General features: G+C 27.3%; 1 protein-coding gene across 5 annotated transcripts in view; it reads left to right on the forward strand.

The window, feature by feature from the left end:
* Positions 1-18,450, forward strand: part of LOC107447180 (protein Wnt-5b-like) — a 415,322-nt gene that overhangs the window by 313,507 nt on the left and 83,365 nt on the right. Inside the window, 1 exon segment of one of the 5 annotated variants that reach the window (NM_001323816.1) lies at positions 5,277-5,629. The exons of 3 other annotated variants lie outside the window; for them this stretch is intronic. The gene's annotated coding sequence lies outside the window, so the exon portion shown is untranslated. 5 annotated transcript variants of the gene reach the window in all.

The following is an 18,450-nucleotide window of genomic DNA, read 5'->3' on the forward strand; positions in this document are numbered from 1 at the left end:
GTCCCATCATTTTGATGGTTTAAGTTGGTTTCAATGCGATTCATGATGGTCCAACATAATCTGATGAGCTAACATTTTCCATGGCTCATGGTTTCTGCTATGCCCTCAAACTTCCATCATTCCATGATGGAAGTTAATGATTGTTAATAATTAAGAGAAGTTTGATTCTCATGGACCAACAATCCATGATGGTTCCATCTATACATTTCCATAATGGTTTAATGGGAATTCTAGTTGGTTCTCAGGAATATTCCATTAGAAAAATTTGGTTTTTTTTATGTTAGACCACCATAAATCAGTCCGAAATCCTACATTGGAATGATGATTGTACATGATAGTTCAAACATTTGATTTCTAAGATACTATGAGGGAAATTCGTGATAGACCATAATGGTACAACGAATATTAAAAATTATAAAAAATAAATTTGTATCGTACTTTTTAACTCCAGATAAAAATAAACCAGCTAAAGTAGATAGTAATTTAGTCTGAATTCGAAATTGTGTAACAATGCATTTTCATGATAGTTTAATAATAATTCTTGTTGGTTCAGCAGGAATATACCATCAAAACATTTTTTTTAATGTTGGACCATCATAAATCAGTACGAATTCTTACATTGGGGTGATGGTTACTTATGTTGCTTAACATAAGAAAATATAAGGGTTCATTATGCAATTATTAATGGTTACCATCAAGATTTTATTGACCCATCAATGGAAAATCATCAAAAATGCTGACTTGGGTATACTGAGGAGAAATCTTTAATTTCGAATAACTCTTTCACGCATAATTAATTTAAAATTTAATATTAAGAGAAAAGTGAGAACGTGATAAACCTAAAGTAAACCATGATGTTTCAAGCACTGATTTTATTATTATTATTAATCTAAATATTCGAAATACAAACAAATTACGGCAGAACTACACAGGATTATGCCGTGGGAAAGTAATCCCATTAATATTAAGCAATCCACACTAAATCCGCACTAATCTTAAGCAATCCTATCATAATTGGTGTTTGCATTTTGATATTGTGAAATCATTTTTTTAGCATTTGAAACTTCATGGTTTACTTCAGGTTTATCATGATTTCACTTTTTTCCAAACTTTAGATTTTAATATACTAATGGAATTAAAATACAATCTGCCATGAACAGTTTCTTCTGCAGTAACAGGACTTATTTGGTTACTTGCGCATAAGAGGACGAACGTGAATCAATTTTAGTTGTATAATCTTGAGATCAGCTGGACCAAAGAATATATATATATATTCTTTGTATATTCTTATATATTCTTTGGCTGGACACTGGCTAGAGGGGAATCTCTGGACAGAGGAGTTGATGACGGAAGGTCATGCACCGCAGGAGCGTAAAAAGAATCTCAATAACTCAATTAACTTAACGTAAATTTCATTTGTGGTGATATCTTTAGAATTCAAACTAGAGTTTTATAACCAATGAAGACGGTTGCGTTTGTAATAGGCCTAAACAAAACAGTATTACAATAAAAAAATGAACTTGTAAATTAAGTCGCGCAAAAATATCTGAATTAATCTGAAAATTTCTCCAAATTCTTTCGTTTGTAAAAATTTTAAAATCTATAGATCAGACATTCACTTCTTCAAAAGCAACGACTGGTTCGTCTACAAAATATTTATATCATTTCGTGTTATCGTATAATTATAAATATATTTGTATCGCAAAGACCAAGAATGGTACAACTTCTGAAAAAAATGACACATTTCATCATGAATCACTCTAAAGTAGCTCAATATTTAGGGATTCATGACTCAATATTTTATCTTTATAAATATTTTCGACCATTTTGCATTGTTTCATTCGAAATTAATTATCTATTTCTAGTATAAATCTTTTCTTATAATATTAATATTTTACTTCGTAATCTCTTGAATAAACATACTATCCTTACATAAGTATGTGTTGCATAAATTAAATAGATAAATGGGGCTGGATTTTTTTAATTGAAAAAATTTTTTCTATCAAGTTTTTTCAGAATATTCACTTATTTCAAACTCATTACTTTTTTAATATTTTGCATAGATGGTTATAATGTCTTGTAAATACTTAGAAAGAAAATACTTTATTCATCCGTGAAAGAGTATATTAAATACTCTGTTATTGAATAGTATTATTCTTTTTCATAAATTTCAAAAATATTCTTGATTTTTTATTATCACCACAAAATATTTATCCCAGTGAGGGAATTTTATAGTTTTGTATATAAAAATGGTTTTTTTTAACTTTCTTTTTTACTTTTACATTATTGTATTTAGTATTTTTCTTTAAAGATAACTGAACAATTTTGTAATAGCTAAAGTTGCTAGTTAAATAATTTTAATTTTTTGAAAATTCGTATTGTTTTGATGAGTTTAAAGTATCAGTTAAAGATCATCATATAAAAGATTTATGTTTCGTATTTAGATCGAAAGAGTTTTACTATTGTACTTAAGATTTATCTTTTTATTTTGATATAGCATCTTTATTACAGTTTATCTTTATTATTGAGACATATTTTTTTATTATAATTTATCACTCTTTTTAAGTTTATGTTTTTCATGATAATTTACCATCGTTATAGTAAATTATCTTTTTAACAATTATTTATCTTATAATCTTTGTTATCAAATTATCTTCATTTTAGTAGTTTATATTTATTGTTATCGTTAAAATAATTTATCTTGTTATAATAATTTATTTTTATTATCATGAGATATTGTTATTTTTTAAATTGTTCCTTATCATAATAATTTATTTTTGATGTTAAGATTGATCATAGTAATTTTAATTTATCTTTGTCTTTATTATCTCTCATTGCTGTTTTTACTGTTTGTTTTTGTTGTAAAGTTTTAAATTTACAAATATAATATATCTCACTAAAATTCATATTTTGTTCAAAACTTATTTTTATTAAAATTTACATTTGCTAATAAGTTATTTTTATTATATTCATTTTCATTAAAATTTACACTTGCTATTAAAATAAGTTTAGTATTTGTAAAATATTTATTTCTCCAACTCTTTACTCGTAATAAGCTATAATTGTGCCTGTTGTAATATAAAACTTCTTCAAAATTAATTATGCTTAAAGCTCAACAAGGGTTTTCGTTTGGCATGACTTCAAATCTTTGTTGTCATACCGTTATTTAAGTTTACGAACACTCTTTGATGAATTAAAATCATTCTACGAAAAGTTAATTGCGAACAATAGACAGAAAGTAAATTTCTGATGTCACCTTTGAAATACAAGTCAGTTGACATTTATATGCGTGACATGAGAAAATTGATGTGAAATTATGAGTACCGCCCAATTTGAAAGTTAAATGTATTATAAAAGTAGCTAATCTGAAAGCTTTTTAAATTACTCTAAAACAGTTAATTTCGTAAAACGTTAATGCTAAATTTTATAATTAAATATAATTTTTCAAAAAAGAATTTAAATTTCTATAATATAATTTTTTTTAAACATTAATGTAGATACATGCAATAAGAAAAACACTTTAATATTTTTGACTTATTATTGTGGTTTAATTTCTAATTAATACGCTACAATACTAAAATTTTTCTCAAAAAACGATAGGAAAATATTCTAAAAGTAAACAGCTTAAGTTTCAAAACTGAACCATTCTGTTTCAACTTTAACGTGAAAACAATTTAAAAAAACTACTTGAATACTTTTCGATTTAAATATCAAAATTTAGAAAAAGAGTTTAAATTAACACGATGGGCAGTATTTTTAACATTGAAATATAAGCAATAAAACAATAACCTGAATATGTTTCGATTATATTAATCAGGATTTCCATCTAAAGAACTGTCATCTTCGTAGTTTGAGAATTATAAGATAATCTAATTAATTAACTTATAATTAATTAAATAAGGAAATAGTGCAATACGAAAACTTCTCCCATTTAAAAGAATTTTATTATAAATTTTTTTTCCTTGAGGAACTCGTGAATTTTGAGTGATGTTGCCACTTAAGCTTTTAAATAAAATTTAGATAATATTCAAGGCCAGTCATGTGGCAGATCTGAAAATTATGTGCCGATTTAAAAATTCATTCGTGGTTTATGTATTCGTTTTTCCTTCTTTATTATTATTTTATTTTTATACGGTTTTTTAGAGTTATGTGTTGCGAGAGAAGGGATCAAGAGCTGTTTGTTCTAAAGTAACTTTTCATTCCAAATACAGTACTTTTTGTGTCCCTAGAAACCTGTTAATAGATTTCTTTTTACCCCCTTCTCTTTTGTCGAAAGCGCCGGCGCCACCTTTGGTACCTGCTTTTGAATAGGGAATAGCCCCGCGGCTCGTTCCTTTTATGCTAAAGATTAGCGTCGCTTAACAATTGGTGTTAAGGAAGACATTACTAGTTCAAAAAAATGGGAGAGGTCTTTTTTCTGAGTTCCATACATTATGGGAACATTCACAAAATATGTTATTTTTATTGGTTAGCCTGGAAAAAGTAATATAATTGTCCGACTTTTTATCAAGATTTAAAATCGTCTGCTTGCTTCACTTTTAATAACATAATTTTAATGTATTGTAACCGTAACTTGAAGAAAGTATCTTTTTCTTCTTCCGTTTAAGCATCTAAAATAATTTTTGTTAAAAATATGTTGTGCATGGGTATTACGTACAGACAGCTTTATATGAGTTACCGATTAACAACTTACGAACAATAAATTGTTGCAAAATAATCATGTAGAACAATTTTTGATCACATATTTAAGTATTAACAAACGATTTTACCTATAGAGCAAAAACAACATTAGAGTTTTTGAATTATGTATGATGTATATTTCTAAAGACAGAATAAACTTTTTTGTTGAATAAAATATATTTTAGCACTTGTTTAGAAAATGTGCTCAATTTGAAAGCAAATTTTAATATTTTATCGCAGAATGCAAGAAGGTAAAATGTGCTTAGACTTTACATCAGCTGATCTTCAATTATTTTAACTTTAGCTATCCTTTACAATTATTGCATGGAACTATTAGATAAGCTTCTAAACTTACTACTTCACACGTTGCGTTAGAAAAGAAATAAAATCATTTTAAAACATTATTTCTTTAGCAAGAATCAGAGAGATTTTGACTTGATGATTAAAAATTGATTCCACATTTTCGCATCGACGGTAAACACCTGAATGACGCAACGGTCCGTGAACGGCACTCTCTTCGGCTGTGAGAGCCACCTAGAGTCAGCCAATGAGGTATCGCTCGGGAACTTTCCAACTGATTCATTCGTTGTTCAAGGCATAGGTGCGCGCGCTCCAAAAAATATTTTTTTGTTTTCATTTCAACCCCTAGTCATCACCATCATAGCTCCTATCATTATTCCAGTGGTTGTCTAGAGTCGATATCAGTTTGTAAATAAAATCGTCTGCCAGTTTCTTTTTTATTCCGTTAAGATCGTTCAGATTTGATTGCGATATTGGAATAGTGAAATCACTTTTTTTAATATTTTCTAAATCGTTTGGCGGCAGAAACAAATGGATTTGTTTGCAGTTCTTTTTGTGGATGTTTGTGACGGATGAGTGGAAAATAATGTTTTTCGTTGGGTGAAATTAATTCCTGGATTATTTGACACCTGTTGAGCGAAACAAGGAAGTAAGTAGTTTTCTTTCATCGGTTGAGTTAATGAGGAACATTTTATTGCATAGATTTTTTCTTCTTGTTTTCGTATTTACTATAAGCTAATTTTGTAGAATCAGAAAATTACAGATTTACAGCAAGCATAAAAGAATATGAAAAGTATGTATGCATGAATACATACTATAAAAATTCACTTTTAAAAAATAATATTTTAATAATTATAATAATAATTATAATTTATTTCCATAACAAATATATCAATAAAGGTATCGACATAAATAACAAATTAATTATTTAAAAATTAAAACTATTGTTTAACGTTTAATACAAAGTGTTGTTGATTTGATTTGACACAATTTGTTCGAAATATGTGCTTTAATTAAGTTTTTATATTCAGAAAAACATCTTCAAAATGACTGTGGATGATGATTATTATTTATGAGTAAACTTATTATTATTATTTTTTTTTTTTTTATTATTTTTTTTTAAGATTTAAAGCATTTTGTTAAACTGTTGTTGATCATTAAAAATAAACAAAATTATAAAATTTTTTGCAAAATCTTCATCTTCCTTATTTTTTATTACTCGTTCTTACCCTTTTTCGTTTCTACCATACATAGTTTTTTGAACGGAATGATTTTTTCGTTTAGATTTTTTAAAATCTAATCTTTTTGCAGTTAAAATAGAAGAAAAGCGATTTGGATGACGTTAAAAATTTCCTTTAGTGTTAAGTGCATAAAAATAATGATACTTATAAAAAATCGAAAAACTAATAATTATTTACTATTTAAATATTTTTCCAAAGTTATTGATTGCAAAATTGTATTGGAGTAATTTTGTGACAAAAAATTAATAAAAAATCTAAAATACCGCACGCTTTATATCTCAAATTCTGATTGGTTGGCAGCCTTATATTTTACGTATCGAAAGATAGTGCCGAATAGAGTAAATATTCATTATTAGTTTATTTCTGCGAGTTAATTTATTTTCCTTAAGTTAGGCGCAGCATAATCACATTCGTCTCTTACAAAAATTTAATTTGTTTTTAGTTGAAATTTTTTTATACATTATTGTTCATAATTATCATTATTATTTAAACTACCTTAATTATGCTAAATTTTAAATCTTTTCCTCAACGTGTACATATTTTATAATTGTCTACTTAAATATCAGTCATTATTTAAAGGGATTAATATTGCGTATGTTAATCCAGAACTAAGTTCATCACTCATTTTGTAGGTTATATAATTCTTTAGTCGCTGTCCCTTAATTACTTTGAGATCATTTAGATGAATCACTTGAACGTACGCGCTGTTTGAAATTTTAACTTTAGAATTTTACTGATTCCCCACCAATTTAGAACTTTATTGACTCATCAGCCATTTTGCAAGGCAAGCTTTTTTCAATGCCCCCTCAAACAAATTAATTTTCACAAATGCTTCTTAAACAATAAAAAAAAAAAAAAAAAAACCTTCTGAATTTGTAGTATTGTAAAATGTTACTTTATCGAAAATTCTTTACTGACTAATGATTTCATACTTCAATTTCTTCTTAGTAAATTCGTAATGGAAGTAGCCCTTATGAAAAAATGAATTATTTACTGCGAACTCTATAGTGCATAAATTTTACAGAAACCTTCCAATACGTCAGAGGGAGAAGGCAGATTATCGTAACATCTGCAGCAATATTGCAAGTTCATTCTTCTTGCAAATATTTTTACTCCCAATTTCTTTATTGTGCTTAATGTGTACAATTTGACGTTCTCCTCTAGAGCAGATGTTTTTTTCCTTTCTTTTTTTTAATTTTAAACACTAACTTTTCTTTTAAAACTTGCTATATCCAATAAAATTAAGCGCTGAGTTGATAGAGCACCACATAAGCAAAAAAAAAAAAAAAAAAAAAAAAAAATACTTGATTGAGGAATAAATGATACTTGATTAAGGAATTTTACAGCAATAAAATTTAAATAAATAAAATTTAAATTGAATTTAAACGAGTAAGGGGCTAAATTCGAACCAGCATTATTTAGACATATGTGCTGTTGTGATAAAAGGATTTGTCGTCCGAGAAAATTAAAAAGTAAATTAAAAATGCATTTTTTATTAGTAAAAGCTGCACTTTACTAAAAAAAACTATGCTTAAAACTACCAAATATGGTAAAATTTACCATGCTTCTAGTTTCTATGGGAACATCAAAAAGCTCGGTAATTTTTACCGGAGTAATGATTTTAGTGAAATTAACAATAAAATAATTGGTTTTAAAATACGTGAAAAAATTTAGTAAATGTGGTAACATTTGGTAATTTTATCTTGTTACTATGGAGCATGGCATAAAAACAATTTATTTGGTTAAATTTACTTTTAAATTTTACATTTTTCACTAAATGTGTGATAATAAAAGCTATAATTTTGAAAACCAGGATTTTCGGTAAACAGTTACCATGAGAACGAAAAAAGTACCAAATAAATGATTTAAATACTGCATATATTTGTTTTATTTACTATAATTATGTTTTTTTTTTTAAAACTAGAAACGTCATTACCGATGGTAATTTTACTAGCATAATTTTCCCCGTGTAACTAAATCTACTAATTAGCTACCTCTATAAAGGCAATAAAATCATATCATGTAAATTACTTAAAATTTCAAATAGTGTAGGTCCTGTTTAAAATGAATTAGCAATCTTGAAAAATTATAAAGTTTTAAGTTGCTGTCAATTTTTTTTTTATGATTTCGTAATAATATAATGTTTAAACTTAAGTGTATTTAAAAGTATTAATCAAGAAATTAATTCATGCTTCGAGTATTTATTTAACCATTGATTGTAAGCCATTTGTGACTTATAACGTATTACATATTTTAGTACCTGAGTTTTTAGAGTATTAAGTCAGTTCTGGTTTGATATTTACGTTATGTACGAAACAAAGAATGATAGAAAAAGATCAACATTTTATTAAAATTTTTGACCTAAATCATTTTAAACTTGGCTATCGTTAGATTGAAACTGATTTTTATACGTTTAGAATAGATTTTGACTTTTATAATGTAAAAAAAAGAGAAGAAAAAAACATTCTGAATGAAACATTTAAAGAAATATTGTCGAGGTTGTTTATGTTTTATTCTCAAAAAAAAAAAAAAAAAAAAAAAAAAAATAGGAACATATGTATGCTATGAAGCGTAAATTTCAATATATATAATTTATATCCAACAAATTTCTTCCTATGTGTTGTGTGTTGTCACTAGACTGTGAAATATTCGAAAGTATTTTATTCATTTTTAAAATGAAAAGTGAATTCGAAACCAATAAAGTGTGAATATTTGTTTTGTAGAAGGTCAGAAAAGGGTGAAATGGTGCCACTAAATATTTTTAGAGCTTTTTTTTTTCCTCGCTAGAATAATGTTTTTCAAAATTATTTCATTTAAAAAAAAGGAAAACAATATTTTTTTATAGAATGATTGAACCCAAATAAAAGAGATTATTTAATGAAAGAGATTATTAAAAGAGATAATAAACCAGTAATTCCAATTCAAATGTGTTTCTTTACAATCTAGTATTTTATTATTCTTTTCTTTTTCTTTTGCTATTTGTGTAAGCAAATATTTTTTATTAGAATCATAGTTTGAACAACTGTTTTTGGATATATGAAAGTATCACAGGTTTAAAAAATTATTATTAAAATTGATAAAAAAAATTATATATTAAATATTTAAGTAAAATCAGTCCTCATTATTAATTTTTCTTTTACTATAAGTTATAACTTTATATATGGGTGATTCTTTGGAAACATGACAATTCGGAACTAAACATTTTTTCAAATTTAAAGTCTTCAAAATAGTCTGAAATTTTTTTGTATATTTATTTAGTTACATTTATTAATATCTTACAGACAGCAGTGTAGTTCATTGACATTTGCTTAAGGAAAAAAAAATTAAATTCTCCAAATTTTGAATGGCAGGAAAATGACATATTAGCTTAGAAGTTAAAAAAACAATCATTTTAAGCTAATAGCACGTAACTAAACTTAAGCCTTTGCGTTAGATGGACATTCTGTTATCCACTGTAGAAAGAATCAAAAATGTTTTTGTTGCTGCTATGTAAAGAATAAAACTGTGTATAATAATCAACCATTCAATAAATAAAAAAAAACATTCTTTAACTTTGCCTATTACATTAACATTCAAGCATATTACAATCGTACATAAACTTAGTATTAGGTTAATATTTGCTTTCTCTCTTTACATTCAACTGTTTAAAAATATTTCTGGTAACTGTTTCAATGTCCTGGCATTCATAAGCCAGGAAAATGACAGCCAGGATAATGACAATTTGCCATTATATAGCATTTAATTTAACATTTCGGCCTAAGATGTTTACATTCCGCAGAAAACAACAGGATTTCCTGTAACTCAGGTAAATCCATGTAGTTTATGTTATTAATGATTTCAGGAAGACAGGAAAAGGACAACATGGAAACCTACTCACCTTCTTACTAGAGAATCTAAAATACCGTACGATTTATCTCTAAAATTCTGATTGGGTGATTGCCTTTCATTTTACATGTTTCGAAAGATTGTGCCGAATAGAGTAAATAATCATCATGAGTTTATTTCTGAAAATTAAATGGATAGATCGGTAGGTACATTATTTACGTCGCACTAGAGCTGCGATATGGGTTATTGGCAACGGTATGGGAAACATCCCTGAGGATGATCCGAAGACATGCCGTAACAATTTTGATCCTCTGCAGAGGGGATGGCTCCCCTGCTTTGGTAGTCCGACGACCTGCGTGCGAAGTCGAGCACTTTACGGTAGAACAGTTTAACCACGACCAATACCGCACACCCTCGGTTCCTAAGCAGGCTGATTAAAGTGGTCACCCGCATGACCGCTGCTAGTGATGCTTGACTTCGGTGTTCTACCGGGAACCGTGTCTTTACGATCAGTCCACGGAAATTAAATGAAAAAGAACACTAGCATATTTATTATCCCCCCCTCCCCCGTTTCCATCCTTCTGACAATTGAATTCGGTCAGGAGGGGAAGAGTCTCTTAACGTCATCAACTTAATTCTAGTTAATAATTAGTTAATTCATCAAATAAAAAATTTAAATAAATTTTAGCAGAAATTTCTCTATTTTTAAGTACATGCAGAATAAAACTGATGCTTTAAAGGGTGAAAAAAGTATAGTTCAAAAAGTTGTTTCAAATGGACAAAATTTTTGCTCCAAAACACAAAAAAAAAAAATTTATCATTTCTCTGGCATTTGAAACAACACCAAATCACACTTTTTTTTCCCTTTATATTTCTTTCTACATTAAAGGAAATGGTTGTCGGGTTTTTAAAACGATTTCATCATAACAGTCTATTCTACGGAATGTTAATGCATCTAATAAGGCTCATAAAAACCCACTATAGCCTAAAAGTTTGATTAAACTCATTGTAAACCAGCTCCAGGCCTATTACAAAAAAGAAAAATTTGATACTTACACGGAATTCTACTTGTGATACTTATTATTTCGAATTTTAGAAAAACAAGAGTGAGATATCTTTTCTTGTTATGATAACATTAGGAATTAATTTTAGATATTAACTGTGATACTTTGGGATTTATGACTTTATGGATGCTATATTTCTATTTAAATCTTTTTAAGTAGAATTAATTACGGAAACTTGTTTTGCACTTTTTTGTGCATTTCACTCGCGTTGGAACATTACGTCTGTATTGCAATTAATTAAAAACGTTTTTAAATTCATAAGCAGTTTTGTGTTTAAAAGTAATGAATTATAATGACTAATAAGTTAGGTTGAGTTAACGCAGTATATTTGTATTGAATTATATTATAAAATGAAATAATAAATAATCTTTAGAAAAAATTTTCATCTTTAAGAACTTCATTGTTTGAGAGAATTTTATTGCAAATTAATCATTTTTTATTAACTTATATTTTGAAAAATAATTTTTTTTTCCTGAATCATTATAACTTACAAACGGATTCAAATTCAGCACTCCCGTAAATAGAATATTTTATTTCATGACTGACAATAAACAACCTATTTATGTAATGAATTTAAGTCAATTATGCAATGCATCATTTGCTCTTTGCATCATTTTGCAATGTATTATTGTAGTTTTTAACTATATAAGAGAAAAACTTCAGATGTTGGTCAAATTTACTTTTCGTGTTAAACTAACGAGCTATGTATGAAGTGTTATATGGAGAGAGAAACCACGAACACAACCACATTTCGAAATTTCGCGAGAAATTTCACGATTCGAGGGTTCCCTATACTGGAAATGTTTTTCATTCTATTTTAAGAGTCAAGATTTAGATTCATAGATATAGTTAATTAGAGAAAATTTATGCACTGTCAGAGGGAACATTTATACTATTATTGTACACTCTCACGTAGCATCTCGCATGCTCTCGTGCGTAGGTTCTGCGCAAATTTCGTAGAGAATCAACCTGGTAGACGGATCATGGCTAGAGTCCTCTTGCCGTCAGGCTAACCGTAGAAGGTTTTCATAGTTTCCTTCCCCATGAAAAGCAAATGCGGGTTAGTTCCATCAAAAAGTCAAAATTTTTCCCAATATTTCATCCAGGAGTCTTCTTGCATTCTGGGTTGGGTTCAAGATTACAAGGCTACGTAGTTGAACATTAGTAGTCGTAAACCCAAAAAATTGTTTCAGCTGTTCAACGACGGTTGTAAAATAAAATAAAAAAAAATAAAATAAAATAAAATAAAATAAAATAAAATAAAATAAAATAAAATAAAAAATGCTTCCTGTAATGTATTCATAATTTTAAGGAATTATTTTAGAATAAGGATTATAATGTATATGTATAATTAAGTGCATAGTGATTGAGATGTATAATTAAAACTATTTTAAACGTTTTTTTAATATTTTTTATATAATACAATTAATAGATAATCTTCGAACATTTTATTCCTTATTTTAATTAATTTTTGTCAATTTTTAAACTTATGTATACATTATTTTTCTTACTTTTAATATTTTAAATAGTATTTAAAAAAAGAAAAAAATTTGTTATTGGGTTATGTTAAATTATAAAAAACAAGTTGTTTCACGTAAATGAAACAATAACGTGTGCTGCGTGAGAGGGCATTCATTCTTTTTTTATTTAAATCTCAAATTTTGTTTAAAATTTTTTAAATTCTACTTATTAAAAAAATCATCTAGTTAATATATTTTTTATTTATTTATTTAAGTCTGCTACTTTGCAGGTACAGATTAGACAGTTATTAGTAATTGCAGTTAATTTTAGTTTAATTTAATTGTAATAAATTTTTAATAAAAAAAATTTATGATTCTCGAAATAAAACATAAACAATAGCACTTTGAATGGCTCAACAGCAAAATCTCGACTGTTGGTAATGATTACTGTACTTACATAAAATTTTTCGCTATAGATTTCTCGAAGTTAGTTTTGATTGTAACTTTTTATTTTGTAAGTTACAAAAAAAAAGTTACAATCAAAACTAAGAAATAAACAATGTTCTAAAACTTAAATTTTTAAATAAATATTAACAATTTATTAAATTTATAAAAAATTCTGTTTAATATCGCCCCTAAAATTTTTTTTTTTTTCCAAGTGCTTTCTTCAGATTTCTAGTTTTTCTGTTTAAGAATTAAGAAAAACCATAGTATTTTTCGTCATGTTTTTTTAAAATTTATTTGATATTTTCCAATCGAGGTTCTTACTCAATAGTTCCTTGTTGTAGCATAAAAAAAAAATTACAATATTGTATACTTTTCTATTCCCCACTTTTCTATATCTACTTTTCTATTCTGACAGCCGACTCACTTGCGACCGTGGGAATAAACATATCTTTTCATTCAATTCCACTCATTTATCAAGACTACTAGTTTTCCAAACTTGCTATTTAACAATAACTGATGTTCCTGGAATCCGTAAACTCTTTAAACACGGCGCCTGTTTCTAGAAAAACTTCAGATGTCAAATGACATGAGACATTATTTGCATTTTTCAACCTTTACCATTATGCATATTATCTTCAAAGGGACCGACATTTTTTGACAAGGTAAGTGGCTGAAGAAAGGTGGGGACTTCAGGGATAAACGGTAGCTTTTCCCTTACGAGCTGCAAGTCAGACTGACGAGTCATTTTTTCCCGTATGAAAAGAATAGATGTTTACTTTGCGTGTAACAGAATAAAGCGTTTCCTAAACCTCATTTTTCTCTAGAAAAGCGTGCGAAAAAGTCTACACAATGTTTGGTGAGAAAGTGTTTGCTTTATTCTCAAATGCTTGTAAAATACATTATTCTTCATAAAGTTTTTTTTTTTTTTGATTGATTAATAAAGTATTAAGGTATTTCTCCCAAAATTTTTTTTCGTAAATAAAAGTGATGAGAATTGTTTCTAGTTATATAAATAGTCGTCACAATGTTTGGTGAGAAAGTGTTTTCTTTATTCTCAAATGCATGTAAATTTTATTATTCTTCATGCAGTATTTTTTTTTTTTGATTGATTAATAAAGTATTAAAGTATTTCTTCCTAAAAATTTTTTCGTAAATAAAAGTGATGAGAATTGTTTCGAGTTATATAAATAGTCGTCACAATGTTTGGTGAGAAAGTGTTTGCTTTATTTTCAAATGCATGTAAAATACATTATTCTTCATAAAGTATTTTTTTTTTGATCGATTAATAAAGTATTAAAGTATTTCTCCCAAAATTTTTTTTAGTAAATAAAAGTGATGAGAATTGTTTCTAGTTATATAAATAGTCGTCACAATGTTTGGTGAGAAAGTGTTTGCTTTATTCTCAAATGCTTGTAAAATATATTATTCTTCATGAAGTATTTTTTTTTTTTGATTTATTAATAAAGTATTAAGGTATTTCTTCCAAAAAATTTTTTCGTAAATAAAAATGAGGAGAATTGTTTCTAGTTATGTAAATAGTCGTCATAATATTTGATGAGAAAGTGTTTGCTTTATTCTCAAATGCTTGCAAAATATATTATTCTTCATAAAGTTTTTTTTTTTGATTGATTAATAAAGTATTAAGGTATTTCTCCCAAAATTTTTTCGCAAATGAAAATGATAGAATTGTTTCTAGTTATATGAATAGTCGTCACAAGGTTTGGTGAGAAAGTGCTTGCTTTATTCTCAAATGCTTGTAAAATATATTATTCTTCATAAAGTATATATATTTTTTGATTGATTAATAAAGTATTAAGGTACTTCTCCCAAAAATTTTTTTCGTGAATAAAAATGATGAGAATTTTTTCCAGTTATATAAATAGTCGTCACAATGTTTGGTGAGAAAGTGTTTGCTTTATTCTCAAATGCTTGTAAAATATATTATTCTTCATAAAGTATTTTTTTTTGATTGATTAATAAAGTATTAAGGTATTTCTCCCCAAATTTTTTTTCGTTAATAAAAATGATGAGAATAGTTTCTAGTTACATAAATAGTCAAAAACTGCTAACAAAAATTGCTTTTATAATAATGTTTTTTAATCATTGGAATTTTTTAAAAAATAATTCTATGTTTTCATTTTATTATATTTTTTTTATTTTTTGCAAAAATTATTAAATTTTGTGCAAATTGTATGTGTGCTTTTTGCTTCTGTTTTAACTGCGAAGTGAAAGGCTAGGAGCAATGAATGAGCCCCCTTCTTAATGAAGCATCTGAAATAGAAAAAAAAGCACAATCAAAATTATGTGTATGAAACTATATGTACTTTTAAATGTAGCATACTTCAATTAATAATTCTTTATTTCTGATTTAAGGCCCAGATTTTGATTATATTTCGATTTTTTTCTTTTCTTTGGCAGATAGTGGTGGGATTACCATTGCCTTTGGAAGGAGTATAAATTTATTGCAAATATAACACATTTGATGTTATTTATTTTATAAATTAGAATGATTTTGTAGACTGGTATGCATTTATAACTGGTGGTTTCAATTTCACGTAGAAAAAAAACAGCACGAAACTTTTATATTAATTCACTTTTAAGAAATTTAAAGAAGTTGTTTTATCAAATTTGTTGAAAGAATATAATTCAATATAGATAAAATAATGAAGAAAGCAGACTTTTTCAGATATATTTATTTTTTTGCCCAAAACAGTGGTGAACTGTCCCGTCTTCTCTTTAGCAATTTGTTAACATTGCTCCAATGAGCAATGTAATAAATGAATATCGCTAAGCCGGGTATACCATATGTTGCCCATTCGAACTATTTCATCATCAATTTAAAACTATGGTTTTTAAATTGATTGAACCTAATATTGATTCTGTGCTTTCAAATAAATAAAACTGAATAATAGTTTTCAAATGTTTTGATTAACGTTTAGTCTTTTTCAGTATATTGAAATGCTCTAATGCAAATTAGTACTTTAAAATATGCCAATATTTATTCCCCTATAAGATTTAGACTGATATTAATTACATTTTAATTTTAGATATATCCTCTTGAGTAGTATTAAACGACTACGCAGTAAGTAATCCAGTTCGTTTCCTTTAGCTTGTTTACGCTAGCCCAGGGAATTGAGGCTAGTATGGACAATGTAGTCTCTTTTTTTTTTAATAAAAAAGGACTAATTAACCTTTCTTTTTCCTATTATGTTTTTATGCTAAATTAAATAAAAATAAGTTGAATCGGTATTATTAATAGTTCAGAAATAATGAGGGTTTTATGTATAAAAACAATAAATTTTTAAATACACCCTTTTACTCATAAAACACTTACAATTTCTAAAGCATTAGTTTTATGGTCCTAATTTTGACTGGATTTGAAATTGTGCTGAAAGAATACACATGTACTATACCTCACATGTCTATATAGTTATGACAGATGTGTAAATAAGGATAAGTTAATACAGTACAGAACTCGTTATCCGGAATTCAGAAAACCGGAAAACCAAAAAACCGGAACGAAATTCGATAAATTTCCCACCATTTTTAAAAATTTTTTTTTTTCCTCATAAGATTTTAGGATTTTTCTTTCTTTTTTGAAAGATGTTTACCTTACCATCATTTTGGACATAATCATTAGTGTATTACTTCATCGTTTTTTCCTCTTTTTAAGATTATTTCCAATTTTTTTTTTTTTTTAGTTGGGTTTGACAATAAAAAAACGGCTTTTTGTAGCGATTCAGAAAACCGGAAAAATCAGTTATCCGGAATAGCGATGGTCCCGATCGTTCCGGATAATCGGTTCCCTTCTGGAATTATACTTTTTGTACATAAAATCTTCTATAACTTTTAAACTAATAGTTGTATCGACTTCGTTTTGATATCATTCCATTGAAGGCAAAACATATTCATTAAACAATACTTCACTTGTCTAGATAGCAATATCAGTATAAGTACATATAACTATGTTTTTTAGGTATAAAACTTGAATAACTTCTATACTAAAAGTTCGATCGACTTATGATTGGTTTGAATCAGTTCAGCGTCAAATAAATAAACTAAAAATTTATCGGAAACAATACTTTACGTGACTAATTAGCTTAAGTTCCTCCCCCTTTTAACCTCTCTTCTCCCACTAGTGTAACCTTTAAAGGTGATTTATAAAGTAATCATATCATATACTATTTACGACGTTTTTAAAACGGTGATATTAATAATTATATAATGAAATAACAATTATAGTAATTAATAGATTCAAACTTTCGTCCTCTTTCATTCCTAAACTATTAGGACCATATTTCCAAATAGTGACAACTCCATATTTTGAGGGTCAAGAATCTGAATCCGTTGAAGTAGTAAGAATGTTTATTTACAGAAAGAACGTTTTTATATCTGATTTCGGCAAACTTAAAATATTATCTGCACTAATTATTAGAATATATAAGGTTAATCACTAAAATTGAGCCTGAACATTAGATCAAAATTCATTCAGAATGTTCACTTTTTTTGAGTACTTATATATTAGATATGTATTTTCATATAGATTTATAACAGGCCTTGAACAGCCAACTCTATTGTGAGTTTACCATCATCAATGTTTAACTCCGTAGATCTGTAATTTTGAATCCAATTCAGAAAACAAGGGAACTCCTGGATCAAGCATTGGGATAAATTAGCCTTCATGGAGGACTTTTTGATGGAACTAACCCTCTTTTGCGTTACATGGAGAGGAAAACAACGAAAATTTCCCAGAGTTAGCTCGACGGCAAGGGGATTCTAACACATAATCCGTTTACCACTGAGGATATCTTACGTCATCACTACGGTTGCTGCAAGCCAGGATCTGAATTCGTATAGACCAGCCGCAGCTGGGATTCGAACCTGGGTTTCCTTATTGGAATGCGACTGTTCTTTCCCCTAACCCACAGTTGCTCTAATTAGATCATTAAAAAATGGCTTATTACTTTGTTTTTCGTGTGACCAGAAAGTTTATAAAATTTTAATGTACTTAGTACAGAAATCCCACAATTTATTTTAAATGTACAGGTTAAATTTCCGCTCATTATGTGTTATCAGAGATACACCAATTCATTATCAGCCTTATAATTCTTTTAATTCTTTTGCTCAATGTTATTGCATTAAAAAGTAATTTGTTAGTCCTGATAATATTAATTATTTAAATATGCCTTAAATCTCGATAATATTGCATGTATTATTTTAGTTAACTTTACGTAGTTATAAAGTTCTTTAGAAAATTTCCTTGTTATCTCATTTGCTTGAAACTCTCATTCTCTCTCTCACTGTAACTAAAAAAAAAAAATTTTTTTTTTTAATATTCTGAGATAATACTTTCAGTAGTACGTGATTTTATTTTTCAATTCAGGGATATCATAAACACGTAGGAGAAAATCATTAATTTTTGTATTCTAAACT

Source organism: Parasteatoda tepidariorum, chromosome 8, assembly GCF_982258835.1.
Source record: "Parasteatoda tepidariorum strain Cologne lab strain chromosome 8, Ptep-v5.0, whole genome shotgun sequence".
Taxonomy (NCBI): Eukaryota; Metazoa; Arthropoda; class Arachnida; order Araneae; family Theridiidae; genus Parasteatoda; species Parasteatoda tepidariorum.